General features: G+C 30.8%; 1 protein-coding gene across 1 annotated transcript in view; it reads right to left on the bottom strand.

The window, feature by feature from the left end:
• CalpC (calpain C) overlaps positions 1 to 14690 on the bottom strand; it is a 93767-nt gene extending 79077 nt beyond the window's left edge. The window contains exon 1 of the mRNA XM_080163858.1: positions 14414 to 14690. The gene's annotated coding sequence lies outside the window, so the exon portion shown is untranslated. The remainder of the gene's footprint in view (positions 1 to 14413) is intronic.
• Positions 14691 to 19451: the final 4761 nt, after the last annotated feature.

Below are 19451 nucleotides of genomic sequence, written 5' to 3'. Positions count from 1 at the left end.
AATCGGAAGAAATACGAAAACAGTAAAAGTGTCTGACTATGACGTCAGAAAAAATTAACAATTAACCAATGAGAAGCCAGTATTCACAATGGTAAAATATATAGCGGCCTCTCATTGGTTAATTGTTAATTTTTTCTGACGTCATAGTCAGACACTTTTACTGTGTTCAAGAAATACTTTTTGTACATATATTGTCAAAAGCAATGTGTCTAAGTTGTTTGGGCATTTTTTAAGGTGGATGATTTTATATAGGCACCACAGTGAAAAATTTATTTAAGTCAAGAAAAGTATATTAATGACATCGTGAGCTATATTGACAATTTATCGCGGGTAGAAAAATCAAATTCGGAGCAATACGGTCACAGATGGAATAGTTATTTATCGCATCGTATAATATACAGTTTTCCGCAAATAGTAAAACGAAATTCTCGGGGTCAACAAAGCCACTTTTGATAATATGCACTATATTTTATGATTCCTACGATACATGAGTTTTCAGTATAGCTTAGAACCGGTTCTAGTCCTGCGTGTATTTATCGGTTTTGAAAAAAAAATATAAAGTTGAGGTCAAATAATTAGGAATTTCGGACTTAAAGATATCTCAACGAATATTTTAATTCTTGCACATGAAAACTCCAATTTTTAGAAACTTTTCCAACTGTGTGGTTGGTGAATTTTATTTGTTGATTTGGGTGGATAATATATGAAATTTGGGGTGCCATTACTTCCACATAAAATCTTGTTATTTCATATTATCAAGAGTAATTACTTCCGCAAATCGTTTATAGAAATCCTTTTCATTTTGTCTTATTCTATTTTTTTAAACTTTCAATTAAAATTTTAGGATATTACCCTCAAAGTGCCTTGTTGAGCATCGAAACCCAGTCAGGAGCACTAAGCCTCCTTTAATTTTAAATCCAAAAATAATAGAGAAAAGTGGGGAAAGCTTTAAATTTTTTGCGATTTTGTATTTTAGCAACAATCGCAGCTTTGACGGAAAATGAGGTTCACCTATGAATTTATGTATACAAAATTATTCTAGTTTCCTTGCAACGGTAATAGTAACCATTTCAAACCCCCTTTAACACTTTAGGAAAAAATATAATTAAAGTAGTTGCATTGTACACCCTATAGTAAGGTTTGTTTCTAAACACTGCACTGGAAATCAGAGTTAAATGAAAGCCTTTCTGTAGAGCATAACCCAATGAAAAGTATATTTTTTTTACTTTAGTCGCCCGTAGAGTTTAGATATTTTTTACTTTTTTTCAAAAGCGATTTTAATTGTTTTTAGAAGTATGAAAGAAAATCTACCAAAAAACTTAACAAGAGGAGTAGGGGCTGAAAAAAAGTCTAAATTAAATGCAAGGAAATCTACCAAAAAATGTAGGGCGTTTGTGTCCTTGATTATAAAGGATTTTTCTTCAATGTATCCACTCAAAAACGTGTACTGTTATCAATAATGCCTAAATGTTATATTTTAAGATCGTGGAAAACTGTTTTTTTAAATTATGATCTTCATATGTTTTTTTTGGGGGGGAGACTTATATTCATTTTGGTCGAGGGAAGAAACCCGTCCTACAAGAAATGGTCAATGAAAATATTACCTCTCTTTCGTTAAAAATTCTTTTCTATTCTTAGCTTTAAGATTATTGGACTAAGTAACATTCTAAACTAATCGATCTACCAGTTAATATTTCATTCTCAAATAAAGTAAATTTCTCAGTAAAATTAAATTATTTTTTTTAGAGTATGTTATTTTTGGTAATTCTCCATGTAAATATACATATAATGAACAGATGAATTCTGTTTGTCAATTGTTGATACATTCCAGATATGATAATTTTTTATGTGTTTTACAGGAAGTGTTTAAAAATATTGATAAAGAAAAAAAAAATTTAAAGTTTTCTTTGCATTTTTTTAAATCAAATATTCTTATCTGGATTCAGAGTAAAGAAGAGAATAAAAATGTAGTAGTAGATATCATGGAGGGAAGGGACAATGAGCTATGTATTACACTAGTCCCCAAAGTTTTATAATAACACTTTCTTATTCGTTGACTTATCAATTTTGGTGACTTTATTGAGTTTTGATTTATTGGTTCATTACGTTGAGTGTCCAAACATTTCAACAATTAATTGCAATCTACAGAATGGGTAGTTTGTGAATCATCATTGGGGATGAACATTTATCAATCGGCCATTGTCTTATCCCCTTAGATCCCTGAGTATAGATTGTGCAGAGATTAAAATAGCAAAAATTCGTTGAATCAATCAAATCTGCCCGCACCCAGTTGAAAAAAATGCATCGACGGGCCAAACCTTTTCAATAAATATTGAATTTTTCATCTGAAAAAAAGATGAATGTAATTACATCTAAACAAGGATGACAACATCCATAAAAGCGAAGCTCTGAAACGGTAGGACAAACGGACATTAGCACTTGTATAATGTCGTAACTGAATAATCAGAATGTAAATGTATAAGAGTCGATGCAAAATTGTAAGTAAATTTGTTGAAAAACTGCTTGATACAGGATAATGTTTACGGACATACTTACATTTTTAGGACTTGATTATAGAGTTGCTTCGCTTATAATATTGTACTTTGTTGTTCCAGGAATCAGTATACCAAAAATCAGACCAATCGGATAATTAGGTCACATACAAATTTGTTGTTAAAAAAGTAAAAAAATCAACATGTTTAAAATGGACGTACGAACATTTTGGTAATGATTATAGAGTTGCTACGCTTTCTAAATCGTACCTAACTACTAAAGGAATCACCATGCAAAATTTTAAATCGATAGGACAATTCTAACATGCCTAAATTAACGAAAAAAGCTATCCGTTACGGACGGACGGACGGATGGACGGACCGACCCTAATTATAGAAAAGCTTCGCTTTTAAAAAAATAGAAGGATAAATAATTTGCTTTTTGCTTTTTGTAGTATTTGACAATGTAATTTGTAAAAACAGTACTTAAAATCCAGTCAATCCTACAATATATCTACAGTAGTAAATGTATTTGTATTAAGCTTAAGATCTCAATAATTACTGAACCGATTGGGTTTTCTATTTTATGTTTCCTCCCCTAGGTCCTGTGACGATTTTGGGCCTTTTAATTTTCAGATTCAAGTCTTGGGATGGTACTAAGAAATTTTTCTTACACTTGTCTGCCCCTTTGAATACAAAGCCCATGTATGCTAAGGGCGTAGCCGCTAGTTATAAAAATTCGGCCGCAAAATTATACAAAAACATGCAGGCACCAACAAATTCTTTAACAATCATATTAAAATGGCGGCTATAGTTATAAAATTGTTTCACATGTACTTTTTTATTTTTCATGTTTTTGTTAACTTATGCTACAGCCAGCCGCCATAAATTGAGCATTTAAAAATATAATATTACTCATCTGAATGTATTCTTAAAATGATCGGGGTGGGTTTTCAAGAGTCAATCATTTAAGGTTATTGCAAGCAGTGTTTAATCATTTCAGTAAATAAATCTATGTACATAGACTGAGAATGTTAATGAATTGAATTGCAGAAATCTATTAAAACCGTACAAAGTTTAAGATCTTATTAGATAAACGGCTATATAAATCGGTCTACAAATTGAATATATACTTAGTATTGGTAAAATGCAAGCTTTAGGGGGTAAGTATTCCCCAGGATAGATACACCCCTGTGAAACTATTTTTTTTTTGGGGGGGGGATATATACTTCAATGATTTAGAATAGATTTTAAAATGCAAACATTTGCGGAAACGTTTGAACACTTTGAAAAGCAATCATTTAGTATTATTGGAAGTTTATAAATAACAACAATCAAATTCCAATGAATGACAATCCAATAGAATTTCAAAAGGGGAGGGAAGGGACATTGGATTATTTATTGCACTAGTCCCCAAAGTTTTATATTAATGTTATCTTATTCGTTGGCTTAACAACTTTGGAACTTTTTAATGAATTTTGATTGGTTGGTGTATTAAGTTGAGTATCCAAACTTTTTAACTACTTACTGTAATCGACAGAAGAGGTAATTTCGTGTATCATTATTGGGGTTGTGCATTAATTTATCGGCCATTGTCTTGTCCTTTTTGATCCCTGTGTTTCATTAGTTATTAACTTATAATATCGTACTTAAATCATTAAAATAGAATTTCTATAAAACAAGTAAAAAATTAATATATATTTCCTGAGATAGATAAATGGCCGTAGAACTTACAAACATACTGTAATTATAGAGTAATTACAGAGTAGCTGCACAACATGTTTATAATAATATGACTGTTAACTGTCATACCCAATATAAATTAGACATGCCTTATATGACCTTTGAAAATAAATTCTATATATAAAAGTCAGAAGCTAAAGTTCTTCCATAAGGTTCACTTTTTGAAACATTTTTTAAATGTCTTTGAATGGTTTTAGGCTATTTTCCCTTTCAAGGCGTAGCAACTAGTATGTCACCATGCTGAGTATATAATCAGTAAAAAAAACTGGACAAGAGCTAAATGTCATTGCCAGTAATACTTAATTTATTTGAAATCTTATCTTTAAAATCTCCAATGACTGTACTTGATTAACAACAAGTAAATATATGTCCAAAGCATAGTAGTGAGGTTTTCTTTGTCTGTGGCTTAACATTTCGATAATTACTTAAATGATTGAGTTTTTCATTTCATGGAAGGGATAAGACAATAGCCAATAAATTGATGTACAAAACTATCCCTTCTGTAGATAACAATTCGCGGTTAAAACATTTGGACACTCAACTTAATGAACCAACCAAAGTTGTTAGGCCAACGAATCAGAAAAGGATCATTCAAACATTTTAAAACTTTGAGGACTAGTGTAATAAACAGCCTAATGTCCCCTACCTCCTTGTTTTCTTGTCCTGTTTGCACGATAATGCATTTAATAAAACTTATAACATTTTTAATTCTTATTTTTGTATGCAGGTTAACGAATTATAGTTACAAGATTGAGAAAACCCCATGGAATAATAATTATATTAAGTCAATGAAAATGATGAATGGAGGAGATATAATACCGTAATATACACTAATTTACACTAAGTGTCTATAAACACGATCTCTCATAGGCTGGCCTAAAACTTTTAGGGACTATGATTTTATCTTGATTGGGCGGTACAACCCAGCAGTAAGCAAATTTTTGCACCAATAATCTTAATCTATAGAAGGGGGAAAGTTTGTTTATCATAATTGGGGTGTACATTTATTTATCGCCATTGTTTTATTCCTTCAGATACCTACAAATCACCCTTTCAAATCTAAAGCAGATTGGCAAAGAAGCAAAATGCAATTCTAACTCACAAATACATATATACATATTTAAAACCAGAATTGTGCTTTAAGATAAAAATGATTTTAATGGCTTTCCCACCTCATTAGCACTGTAAATTTTAAGGCTTGTTTATCTAAACATCTTTTTGATATTGGGATTAATATAACCTAAGAATCAGCCTTAAAGGTCAAATAATTGTGCCTTATTGGGTCCTAGGACAAACGCAGGAGTAACAAACGTCGGAGTGGAAAACCGCCGGCGAGTCACTTAACCTAACCTTACCTATTTTAAACCATCTTATAGGTTGTTTAAGTGCCTAACCCCTGCAGGTGACAATTTTGTATATTCATATCTTAACCAAATCTAACCTGTATAGAAATACTTAATCATCTTAATATTTTAGACAATCCTGTGGTTGTCCCCTCCGACGTTTGTCCTGGAACCCTTTGTCGTCCAAAAATAAAATGTGCATTCTTAGTATTGCTCAGAATTTGCAATTTTTTTATTGAACAGCCGTTTTGCTTATTTTTTGTTTTGTTTAATCCTAGGACAAATTATCTAGTTTTTAATATTTTTGATTGATCATGATGCAAAAATTATACAAGACTACTCTGCTGGGTAGAATATTTCTTAGTAATGTTTAGAATACTAGCAGCTTTGCCCTTAGAAGCCTCTAGGGGCCCTTAAGGTAAAGGAGTGGGAAAGTCGACTCACTAATTTCAATTATAGTTAAAAAAATATTTTTTTTTTTTGGGGGGGGGGGGAGCGGTATTTCTTTTTGGTTGGTGGTGGTACCCTAACATCATGAAATGTAGTTCATACCAATAAAATTATATCATTTTTTATGGTTGTAATACTGTACATGAGAACACTGAATGGAAGGGACCTAACCCTGTGGGACCTTTATATTTTACTGTTGCATAAACAAACTTTTTAAAATACACACAGAAAGTAATAACTTTTTTTCTATGGATAAAGCTTTACTTGTTCTTATGATGACAAAAGGAAAATGACAGTTTTTATGATGAACAAAAATGCCCTTTTAACAAAAGAACTAAGATGTTTGCATTATCATTTTTTTAAAAATAAATAAGCGAAATGTAGGCTAACATTTAACAACAAGGATGACAACATACATAAAACTGAGGCTGAAAAAACAGATGTCTAAATAAATATTAATCTGTCATAAAATTGCTTAAAATACAAAAGCTTAAAATGGACGAACCTAAACTTATAAAGATGTTAAGCATAATAATCCTTCCAGGAATCACCAATTAAAAATTTAAATCCGATAATGCAGGATTTGACACCAATAGAATGATTCTAACGTGTTTAAATTCAGAACCAGAGCAAATCTTTACAGACAAACGTACATAACATCCCAAATGTGGTTAGGCTTTGCTTTTAAAACTTATTTATGCATAAAGATCTAACGGAAAAGTAAAAACCATAACATGTCAATAATAAACTTTTAAGAAAATGTTTACAAGAACGATTAAAATCTAAGACAACGTAGATAAAGAATGCATAGATAAGAATATCTTGTCAGTTAGGAGGTTGAAACAATTTTTTTATAACAGCAAAAATAGTATATGATTACAGTTAAATAAAATCATATCAGCAAAGATGATTACATTATGATGAAAAGGACATAACCGAAATCATAGATTATTATTCTGCTTTTACAAAAATGGTTTTAGCTTCCTATCTGTTATCAGTGTATTATCACTTCGGAAAAATGTCATCACTGTCGACCATGTTAATAATGCTGCATAGTCGATATAAAATAGTCCATAAAGAAAGTATGAAATTATTAAATTACAAGTCGATAATTTGTCATTCATGACCACTTTCATTTAATATCATACAGTTGACATAAACAAGCAAAATTAAATTTCGACAGAGAGTTTAAAGTTTTGACAGGGAAGTTACACAATAATTAATGTAACAATTTTAAGCCCTTAATACTGACGTTAAAAATTGCTTAAAGTTTAGTATTTGCAATGCAATTATAACAGTTCTATTGCTAAAGAGAAGCTTTGCTCTAACCAATAAAAATTACTCATGTGACTGAAGAGAGGCATAAAATTGCAGTCAACCAAAACTCCAAAAACAAGGATGCCATAATAACAAAACAGCGTTGTCAAAACTTAGAGAACATGGATGCCGAAATTACAATAAACATTGACGCCAAAGTACACAAACACGAATGGCAAATTCATGAGCATTAATGCAAAAATGGTACTTTATCATTAATGAGAAAATTCAAAACTACACAAACACGGATGCCAAATTTAAAACTAGTCTACCCATATTGAAAAAAAACGTGGATGCTTTTCAGTGTATCAATGTTTTATTCATCATGTCAGGAATGTTTTTTCAGTAAAGGGTGAAAAGACAACCACCCTTAAAAAGTTTTAATTATTATCTATAGAAAGGCACACGGCCATGCTAAAATAAACTTTTATTGTCACTATATGATGGGCAAATATGAAATATCTATTCATTTTATCATTCAATTCTATGAATTCAGTCGGGCCCAGCCTTTTCATTGGCAATATCTCACCTTCATTCAGTGGATCAAACAACCCCGCCCCCATATTGGTTATTTTCAAAAATATTGAAAAAATTTTGTACATTATATAGCTCAAGTTTGATGTGGATAGGGTAGATTCCACAGGGTTAAAGCTAAGAAATAAAACCAACCAGGTGGACTTTTACTTTGGATTTCATTTTGCTGCTCTGCATTCTTAAGAGAAGCCCAACATAAATTTAAGCAAGACAGCTAGGTTGTTATGGACATCATTCTTTTCCCATATCCCTCCCTTTTTTAGTACCTAGCATCCGTAAATAAGCCACCATATAAGAACCTGTTCTAGCGCTTTAAAAATCAATGATCATTACCCCGTCCCGGATTTGAAAAATTTTGTTAAAATTTTTGCCCCAAGCCAAAATATGGTTGATTTATGCATAAAAATGACCCATGCAAAATATTTTTTCTGTAATGCAAAAATTGCGATGGTACAAGCACTGCAAAGTTTTTAAAATCTGCAAAAAACCCTGTTTTTATAGCTTTTTTGGGGCTTTTGTACCATCCCAATTTTAAAGATTTTTACAAAATTTCAATTCAAGTGTGTTGATATATACCTGAAATTTACCAAAAAAAATGGGGGCAGTCTCAATTATAACATATGAAGGTGTAGCAAGTAATCTTCCAAATACAAAATTGTCAAATTGCATACATATATAATAGGGTTGGTCCAGATACTTTTTTCGACGGATATTGGATATCTGGCTGATTTATAATGCCAAATATCCGGCAAATAAATGTTATTTGGCCTGATATCCAGTTATTCGACCGGATATCCGGTTATTTGGCCGGATATCCGGTTATTCGGCCAGATATCCGGTTATTCGGCTGATGTTCTTTTATTTGGCCAGATATCCGCTAATTTGCCATATAACGATTATCTGTCATTAGAAATCAACTGGATATCCGGTATCCAGCCAAAAAAGTATCGGCCCAACCCTATTATATATTTATGCAATTGTTTCTTCTTTACAGTAAAGTTTCTGATAGATCCAGGGGATGTTTCAGTTATTACCACTTAAATAAAATTAGAGGATCGACCCTTCTCTCAGGTGCCCAAGAGTCCTTTAGGAGCATTACCGCTAGAAAGTACTATGGAGAAGCTCTTCTTGTGAAAATTAGATAATTTTTAACATTATCTTTTTATGTGTCATTATTCATTGTTTATCTCTGTTAATTTGTATTGACTTAATGGAAAAATATTTCTTAGCTTATAAAAGATGTTCGGTGCTTTCCCTCAAAGTGTCTTTTAATCACTGACAACCCCTCCCTCCTTATATTAACTTGCAAGGGTCCCTGGTACCCAATATAAACTATCTTAACCTGACCTTATATAATTAAGAAACAAACTAGAAAGTATCCCTTCCTTTTTTCAAGGTCGGGAGATGGGGGGGGGGGGGGTATGTGCTCGACTTGGCACTAAACTAAACTGGCAATAATTTGCATTAAACTTACGTCTTCAATACATCAAAAACTAAAGCTATAAAGCAGAAGTACCGATTGCAGAGTTGCTACACTTTCTAAATCCTTATTGTTACAGGAATCATCAACCAAGGTTTTCAATCAAAAAATTTCAACTTGCTTAGATTAAATAAAAGAGCTAACCTTTATGGAGTTCGTTCAGACTCATATTATAGAAAAGATTTGCATTTAATAAGTATCAGAAATAGATTGGACAAAATAGGCCGTTTAATACACTAGTCCCAAAAGTTTGAAAATAGTTCTTATTCGTTGACTTAATAACTTTGGGGACTTTCAATAAATTTTGATGGATTGGTTTATTAATTTGAGTGTTCAATCGTTTCTACCACTAATTTTAATCTACAGAAGGGTTAATTTTGTGTATTATTAATGGGGATGTACATCCATTCATTAGCCATAGTCTTATCCCTTAGATCCTTCAGTAACATGTTATTTCTTGTTATGTAATAAAAATGAAAGTGTTATTATTAGACTTTAGGTACAGGGATCTAGAGGGATAAGACAATGGCTGATAAATTTATTTGTATCTCCCATGATGATACACAAACTGGCCCTTTTTTGTTGATTACATAGTGGTTGAAACGTTTGATCACTAAACCTAATGAACCAACCAATTAAAATTCAATAAAAGTCTCCAAAGTTGTTGAGCCAAGAAACAAAAAAATGTTATTATAAACCTTCCGGGACTAGTGTATTAAACAGCCCAATGTCACCTCACTCCCTAGTTATTATTAGACTTGTGATACACTCTTGTATAGTTCAGGGAGGGAGGGGACATTGAGCTGTTTATTAAATTAGTCCCCAAAGTGTTATAACGGTGTTTTCTTACATTTGGGTTAAAACATTGGGGAAATTCAGTAAATTTTATTTGGTTGATTTATTAAGTTGAGTGTTTAAAAGTTTCAACTTCTAGTCTTAATCTACAGAAGGGATAATTTTTTGTATCATTATTGGGGATGTACATCAATTTATTAGACATTGTCTTATCCCTTTAGATTCTTGAATAACATGTTATTTCTTGTTGTAATAAAAATAAAATTGTTTCAGTTATTATTAGACTTTGGGTACAGGGATCTAGATAGAGAAGACAATGGCTGATAAATGGACGTGTATATACCTCATGATTATAAACAAACTTACCCTTTCTGTTGATTACAATAGGTGGTTGGAACGTCTTATTAAACCAATTAAAATTTCAAACAATCTAAAAAGTTGTTGAGCAAACAAATGAAAAAGTTTTTAAAACTTCGGGGACTAGTGTAATTAACAGCCCATTGTGCTCTGCCTCCCTAGTTATTATTAGACTTTTGGTACACTCTGGTATAATTCAGAGAGGGAGGGAAAATTGGACTCTTTATTTCACTTGTCCCCAAAGTTTTATAATTGTTTTTCTAATTCATTAGGTTAACAACTTTTGAGAATTTTATTGAATTTTGATTGGTTGGTTTATTAAGTTAAGTGTATAAACGTTTCAACCGCTAAGTTTAATCTACAGAAGGGATAGTTTTGTGCATCAAACTTATATAATAGAGGTAGCCCGGATACTTTTTTGGCCGGATACCGGATATCCAGATGATTTGAAATGCAACATATTTGGTATCCGGCAAATTACCGGATATCCGGTCGAATAACCAGATATCCGGCCAAATTACCAGATATTTGCTAGATATCTGGCCATATGACGAATATCCGGCATTATAAATCAGCCAGATATCCAATATCCGTCGAAAAAAGTATCTGGCCCAACCCTATTATATATGTATGCAATTTGACAATTTTGTATTTGGAAGATTACTTGCTACACCTTCATATGTTATAATTGAGACTGCCCCCATTTTTTTTGTTAAATTTCAGGTATATATCAACACACTTGAATTGAATGTTTGTAAAAATCTTTTAAATTGGGATGGTACAAAAGCCCCAAAAAAGCCATAAAAACAGGGTTTTTTGCAGATTTTAAAAACTTTGCAGTGCTTGTACCGTCGCAATTTTTGCATTACAGAAAAAATATTTTGCATGGGTCATTTTTATGCATAAATCAACAATATTTTGGCTGGGGGCAAAAATTTTAACAAAATTTTTCAAATCCGGGACGGGGTAATGATCATATTAATTGCTTAATCAGAAGCAGGTTTAGACATCAAACTGATTTTGATAGTAATAAAAAAAACTAATTCACCAGCATCTTACACACTCAGCTGCCGATCCTAGCTTTTAAAAAATTTTAACTATCCCATTAAAAAACTGGGTTTAGGTGTTCCACTACAGATATAAGGTATCCAACCTTTTTATTGCGTGCTTAGAATTTAATATTTTATGATTCTTTAAATACCATTCATAGATGACACAAAAAGCATTATATCAATAAAATTAAATAGTCATTCATCAATTTTATACAAATTTACAGTATGGATAAATGTATTTTGTTTGTTTTTCATCATTTTAAACATATGATGAAAGGAGGGAAGGAACATTGGGCTTTTCATTAGACTAGAACCCATGGTTTTATAATAATGTTTTCTTATTCGTTGGCTTAACAGCTTTGGGGACTTTTAATGAATATGATTTGTTGGTTCATTAAGTTGAGTGAGTGTCCATACATTTTAACTACTAGTCGTAATATAATCCACTAATAACAAAACTTACAATAGGAAAGACACTTATTAAAGAGTACTAAAATGTGCTGTTTTAAACTCAAAAATCCTCCAAGAAAAATCTATTAAAACACTTCTAAAATAAAAGCATTACTAATTATTTTCTAATCAAAAGGCGGAATTACTTTTTAACACATAGAGAAACAAAAAACTCACACACTAATATATCCTTGTTAGACAGGGAGGCATACAGTTGACACTATATTTCAAACCATAAAGAAACACAAAATTCACACACTAATACATCCCCGTTAGACAGGGAGGCATACAGTTGACATAACTTTTTAATTGTTGAAAATTGAATATACTTAACTGAAAGGTGTCATAACTGACAAATTATTAACTAACGTGATATTGAGATAATCTAATTTGACAACAGTAATCCAGGGACCTAAAGGGATAAGACAATGGTCGAAAAATAGATGTACATTCCCAATGATTATACACAAAACCATCTTTTCTGTAGATAATAATTAATGGTTGAAACGCTTGGACACTCAACCTAATAAACCAACCAATCAAAATCCATTAAAAGTTTCTAAAATTGTTTAGGAAACGAATAAGAAAACGTTATTATAAAATTTAGGGGCTAGTGTAATAAATTGTCCCCTGTCTCTCTCTGACAATTATCAATAACAAATATAAAATTGAGAAACCTATGATCTTGTAAAAATGCCGTTGACATAATAACTGACTCTGAGTTTAACAGGTATTACTCACATTGACACAAGTTAAAGATGTCAATACAAATTATATTGACAACTTTTTCAATGCTACAAACAACACATTAGAATTAGTAGCGAAGCTACATTAAAATCACAAATGTCCATCCATTTGTCTGTAAGAAACAGGCGAAAGGAAAGAGAGACAGTATTTTCTTGACCACCATTAAAAATATACGCCTTATTTTTGTAAATATTCTAGACATTAAGTCATTTGGTCCTACGAAATCTCTGCCCACTCGCAACGTACTATACACAGCTTTCCGTAGAAATTAAAATAAAAAACTTTAGGATTAAAACCAGTTTTGTTGGACCCGATTAGTCGAAGGCCCAGGCTAACAAATCTGGCATTAATATTATGGTTTTTATTATGAAATTAGTCGAAAATTGTCTGTAATTCGATGCTATACATGATTTTTCAGTATGGCAAGAACCAGTTCTAGTACATCGGATCTTAATCGGTTTCGAAGCCATACTCAAATATCTATTTCGTCTGTCTGTTCTTCTAATATGGTTGTGCTTTCTAATTATGGATATTGTCATCCTTGTTATTATTATAACTTTAACCTTCGCATGTCTTCATATTTCAATTCTAAACGTTTTATAGCAGTAATTACAATAACAATTACTTATATCTTTAAAAGTTATCAAAGCTCGTCAGCCGCATTTATCAGATACAAATATGATACAGCTGCCACCAAAATAACTAAAAAATCAGCAGCTGCAACGGATCCGCAATATGCGATAATGGCGGCTGTTAGCCGAAAAATCAATTGAAGCCGCCGTTTTTTGGACATTTTGAAGCTAAACATACAGCAAATTCGATGCCAAAACTTTTTATCAAACGTACGGTTGCCTATCTCCGCTTCTTTTATTATGGACTTTTATTGAATTGAGACAAGTACATAAAATAAAATATTTTAAATTATCTTCGTGTCTGCAATTTATAAGTAAAACTATTCTATAAAACTATTCTATAATACATTAAATACGTATGCGAAGTTATTTGCAATATATTAAGTCTTAAACTACATAAAAGTCAAGTTTTTTTAATAATCATTTTCATGAAATCCTATTAATGAATTCAAAGATTTTTTTAGATTTTGTTGTGCCATGAACTGTTAGCTTTTATCGCAAAATATTTAGTAATGCCTGAAAGGTAAATTCTTATAATTTTGGCAAATTCGTAATGAACTAAAAAATGTAAGTATTTTTTTAATATTCAGCATCCAAAATTCTATGCAATACACATTACATTATTAAAATTCTAGTTAACCTCATTTTTATTTGAATTTCAAATATTGTCCCATTGTATAACTCGTTTAGCTTTGCTTTTATGAATGTTGTCATTCTTGTTTTGATACCAATTAATAGAGGCCTTTTCAAACATTTATAACGCATGACTTATTATGTTACAATTATAAATTCATTCTAGATCTCATCAAGGGGGGGAGGGGGTAGGAGATACTTATTTAACTTTTTAGTAATGATAATTTGTAAGAAGGTTGCTTTCCCTCCAAGTGCCTATGGAGCAGTGAACTTATTTTTGATATAAATAAAAAAATAACTTCCCTTCCCCCCTTTTCTTCCATTTATTTTAAAATAAGGTAAGGGGGGGGGGGTTCTGTGAGGGAAACCAACATGAAAATAAACGTACCTCTTTTTTAATAATCACTTATTTTTCAATTTACATATTTTCTCTAAACTCACAATAAATATTCACTCTTTTTTTACTTCACTGTACTAAAAAAGTTTTAATTGACAAAATCGTTCACTGTGTTTCCAAGAAAGATATTTTTAACAACCTCTTTGTTTCAATATTGTTGATGAACTGAGTATCATGGAGTGTGATACTTTTACTTCGAGAGGAAATTTTGGCTTTCAGGCATGGATGATTTTTCTGCTACACGGATTTTTTAATCTCCTGGGCTGCTCTCCAAAATTTTATTTTTCGTTGTGCCATCAATTCCGTATAACAATCAGTTTATTATAGCCAAGGGATTTTAGGGATAAGACAATGGATTGTAAGTTGTTATATATCCCGAATTACCCTATAATGTAGATTAAAATTATTGGTTGGAATTCAAGAAATCTAAAGAACGTGTTCATAATACTTTGTTTACTAGTGGGGTTTATTGTCCATTATACACCCCTCCCTGACTAAAAAAAATAACAAAGAACTAATATCCAACCCTCGTTATTTATCCTATAATATAAAGAAGTAGGTTCATTTGGGATGGTTTAAGGCTATTCTATTTTTTAAGATGCTTTTTGTACACCCAATGAAAATGAAACATAATATTGATATAAATGCTTGTTTAAGCTAAAATGACCTTTTTCAATGCTTTCGGTCTTTAGCGCTATTGTGGATATAAAATGTTAATATTTGCGCGGAAATGATGGAACACGCCTTGTATCTTGCCTATCAAACCATATATCACTCAACTAGATTCCTGAAAAATAAAAATTTGTTATTATTTTAGAAAATGATTCATTAAAACAGAATTAGATTTAACATTTAGAACTTTCTTACCATATAATATTTATTGCAAAAAGATTTTTGGTATGAATTAAAATTAATTTCTATAATGAAAACTGTATTTATAATAAAAATCAACGACTCTTTTTGTATTATGATTTCAATTATATTTCTTAATTTTACTAAAATGGTATATTTAAGAGGATATTTGGAAGTTTTAGATAATAGTAATACATAATATGATGTTTCATCTGAAACTTTTAATTTGTTTCGCCTGTATCAAAAATATTTATTCTCTATTAAAAAACAAAATATATGAATATTAATGTTCTGGTTCATTGGCTTCGATATGTGACCAATATCCTACTTTTTAAATTAAACCCTGTTAAACTCTCCTTCCTGTATTATATCGACATTATGTAATTATGTGATATATAGAAGAGCAAGTATCTAGTGTTGCACATTATGGTGACAAATAATAAGCAATAATATGTCAGTTATAGACCTCCTTTACAACATGCTTTAAGAGTAGAAATAAACCATTCAGAAAGACATACAGACAGACGGACAGACATACGGACGGTTAGACAGAAAGACAGACGGACAGACATGATTTTACTTTGTTTTATAGGTAGGTACACTGTCCTCTATATAAAAATAACAAAATATCATCAATGCCCTGTTGCATAAATAAATAATTAAACCCAGCCGAAGGGTTTATTTTCAACAATGATAATCTACTTTTTTTATTGTTTATTTTGAACAAAAAGGTCTTTGTTTTTTTTTCTCTAAAATAAAAAGATGAAACTAAAGATATTTTTTCTGTGATGTAATTGAGCTGATTAATCAATGTTTTTTTTTTTGTAGATTTTATATTTTTTGTAATGATAAAACTTTTTAAAAATTAAATTAACTTAGAATCTGATATTTATATATATTTATTTCAAGTAAATTAGATAATAGAAATATATTGCTTCGTATTACAGACAATTTTCCACAGATATTTAAATGTGAAATAATAAGATTACAACCAGTTATTGGATTATTTTTTAAAACTTTTTTAGGAGATTTTTTTCAACATATTTACTTATTTCCATAAGCTTCAATGATCTATATTTGTTTTATGAAACTAAAACCGTAAACAGTTTTTCTTCATACGTAACCAAAAAAAAGTTCTTTCTTCCTCTATAAAAGTTATCAAAACACACTCTTTAAGTTTTTTTTTTATTTTAAAAAAGGACAAATTATTTAATCTTAAAAAGTTTTTAAATAATCATCGTTTTTATCTCTTTTGATTTAAAGCAATTTCTGTTGGAATTTTCTAAGAAGGAAAATGTCAATAATAAAATATTCATATATCACATGGTGATATAGAGAGCTTTCAGTGAATAGTAAAATAAACCATAATTCCAGTTTTGTAAGACCTGATGGGTTAAATTCCCGGACCAACCGAACTGGTATAGCTTTTATGATTTTAATTTATTATTAGTGAAATTTTTTTGGAATACTATACAACACATCATTTTTCACATAGCGCATAACCGGTTTTATTCCAGCGGATAATAATCGGTTTTGAAGCCATACTGTGTAATATCCGGGAGTGTCCTTTAAAGGCGCCATGCCTTGGTCCCGCCTACGCCTACATATGTTTTTTTGGTATTATTGCCATTAGGCACAGTTACCCTTTATTTTGGTTCAGGGAGGCAGGGACAGTGAAGGATAAACTGATTTACATCCCTTTCTTCTTCCCCATATTCACCAGATACAAAAGGTAAGATTCCCCTTTAAGAATTTGAGTAAAAATTGAATCTCCATTGTCATATTCCTATGTCCCTGATTTAGTTCAGGGGAGTGGATGTAGAATATACATGGATATTATGACAGGGAAAAAAGTGTCATCAAATTAGCTTACTGACATGGAACTCATTTATTGATTAGTTCGTTCATGCAATAGAAGGGGGGGGGGGTGGAATGGAAGAATCGTTATATTAGCCCGCTGCGAGTTTCAGTTTAAAATCTGGTGTAAGATCCAAGTATTAATATATCCATTTTTTTTAGGGGTAGGCGAGTTCAGACCTAATCTTATCAAGTAACCAGTAGCATAAGTGTTAATTTTGATGTGCCTCTGCTTGAAGTCGTTGAGGCTTTGGGTTCGAGTATGGGCCAAACTAAATCATATTAAAGACATTTAGAATGTTTAATATTGCTGTTATGCATGGCTGGTGAAATTAAAAATATGGGCCAATGTCCTTTAATATTCTTTATCATTAACTGACGGGACTTCCAGACAAAGGTCAGGGAATTAAAGACACTGATTACCTAATATCTAGAATACTTGCAAGGCTTGACTTGAACTGTAAATAGGAAATATTAGGTTAGTTTTATAAACACTATCTCTCATTCGTTGTTCTAATAAATTTCAATAAAAAGGTTGTTCTAGTTCTGAAAACATGAAGTTTCCAACAATTCAATTAAGGCAAACAAGCCTGACAACATCCATAAGTAAAAAAGCATCAGAAAAATCACAGAATGGACAAATGAAAAAAGTGAGTTTAGAGCAGATAGTCAATTGTCAAAGCAAAGAAAAGAAAGAGAAACATGTTCGACTGACAGATGGACAAAACATAATTTAGACTAGATGCGTATATGTCATAGGAATATTCAATAAAAATTCAGCTGTCTTTCTTCAAAATCAGCCAATAAATAATATTTACGGACTGCCTAACTGAGGGAAGTGAATTATAGAGTAGCTTTGCTACTGAAAAGTACTGATACAAACAGGAACTTAAAAAAGTAATTTTAAGACTATGTCATTTTATTAGAGTAAAAGTATTAGATTAATAAACCCTTCTCTTTAATTTAAAAGTTAAGGATAAAAATCATTCTTATTCTAGTTATGTAAGTTTTAACATTTTAATTGTGTTCTTTTAACTTTATTTTTAGTAAGGTGAATCCTCTGAGGATTAGAACAATGTTATATAAATAGCATCTCTATAATTAATTCTCAAAATTTAAGTAATTTCACAGCAACCATCTTGAACAAATATTATTTAACGACAGAGAATTTTTTATTGTTTTTACTACATATGAAAAATATGTATGAGGTTTGCTTAGATTTGTTGTAAAACGAAAAAGCTGTGACCAATCTATTATAGAATTTCTATTTGCTTTGTAAATCCAGAAATAAAATTAGGTCCTATGAATTTTACATCCATACAAAACAGTCAATTATTTTATAGCAAAGTGAAAATTTTAATAATAAATATTATTTAATAGAATATTTATATTTTTAGTACCCCTTTTTTATTATTTTTAAAGCCTTCTTGCTTGAAAGACACTGCTCTAGATTTTTTGCGGTGAATCATTCTTGCCGGTCCCCGGGCTTTTCTGGACACTACTTAACCTAATCTAAAACAATTAATGAGTCACGAGTGAGGAAGAAAAGAACATTCAAATTCAAAATATTTATCAAATCATTAATCATAATTTTATATGTTTTTTTATTTTTGTAAATATTGTAAGAACACAATTAGGTAAATTCCCACGACTGCCAATTGTAAAAATCTACACGATTTTTATCAGCGCAGCGTGCTACTCTACATGTAGGTAGGTGTAGATTTTTTATATTAATTGGATAATTTTTAATTATTACTACAATATTATCTACTAGTGGCTACGCCCCTAGCATTAAATGTTCTCTATCAAAGATTGAAAAAATAGCATAAAACCTTAACAATACTTAAATATAAAAATTGAATAGCCTAAAATCATCTCGACATATGAAGCTTATGAAGAATATGAAGCTTATGAAGCATATGAAGCTTCCGATAATTGGAGAACTCAATCGGTTAAGTAGTTATTTAAAGCTCCCATTAAAAGGAGAACATAATCGCTTTAGTAGTTATTAAAATCTTAAGCTTCACACAAAAAAAACTTACTACTTTTTATTATAGGAGGATACGCTGTACAACAAGAAACAGGTAAGACCTAAACTCTTAATGAAACATTTCATTAATTATACTAAAGCTTTTTGTTATATTTAAGTTCATTTCTTTAAAAAATATTATTTAAAAAGCTGCGTTTTTAGGATGAATTTGTTCTGTTATGCATGAGAAAAGGAAAAGATCTAAATGTTTTATACAATGTTGCCTTTTTTATCAAGGAATATTTTAGTTTTTAACATAGTTTATATGTCTTATTTTGGAAAGTATAGATA

This window comes from Acartia tonsa, chromosome 6 (assembly GCF_053477335.1).
Source record: "Acartia tonsa isolate MP-2025a chromosome 6, ASM5347733v1, whole genome shotgun sequence".
Classification (NCBI taxonomy): Eukaryota; Metazoa; Arthropoda; class Copepoda; order Calanoida; family Acartiidae; genus Acartia; species Acartia tonsa.
Note: the sequence above shows the minus strand (reverse complement) of the source record. Positions and strands in the feature narration are given on the sequence as shown.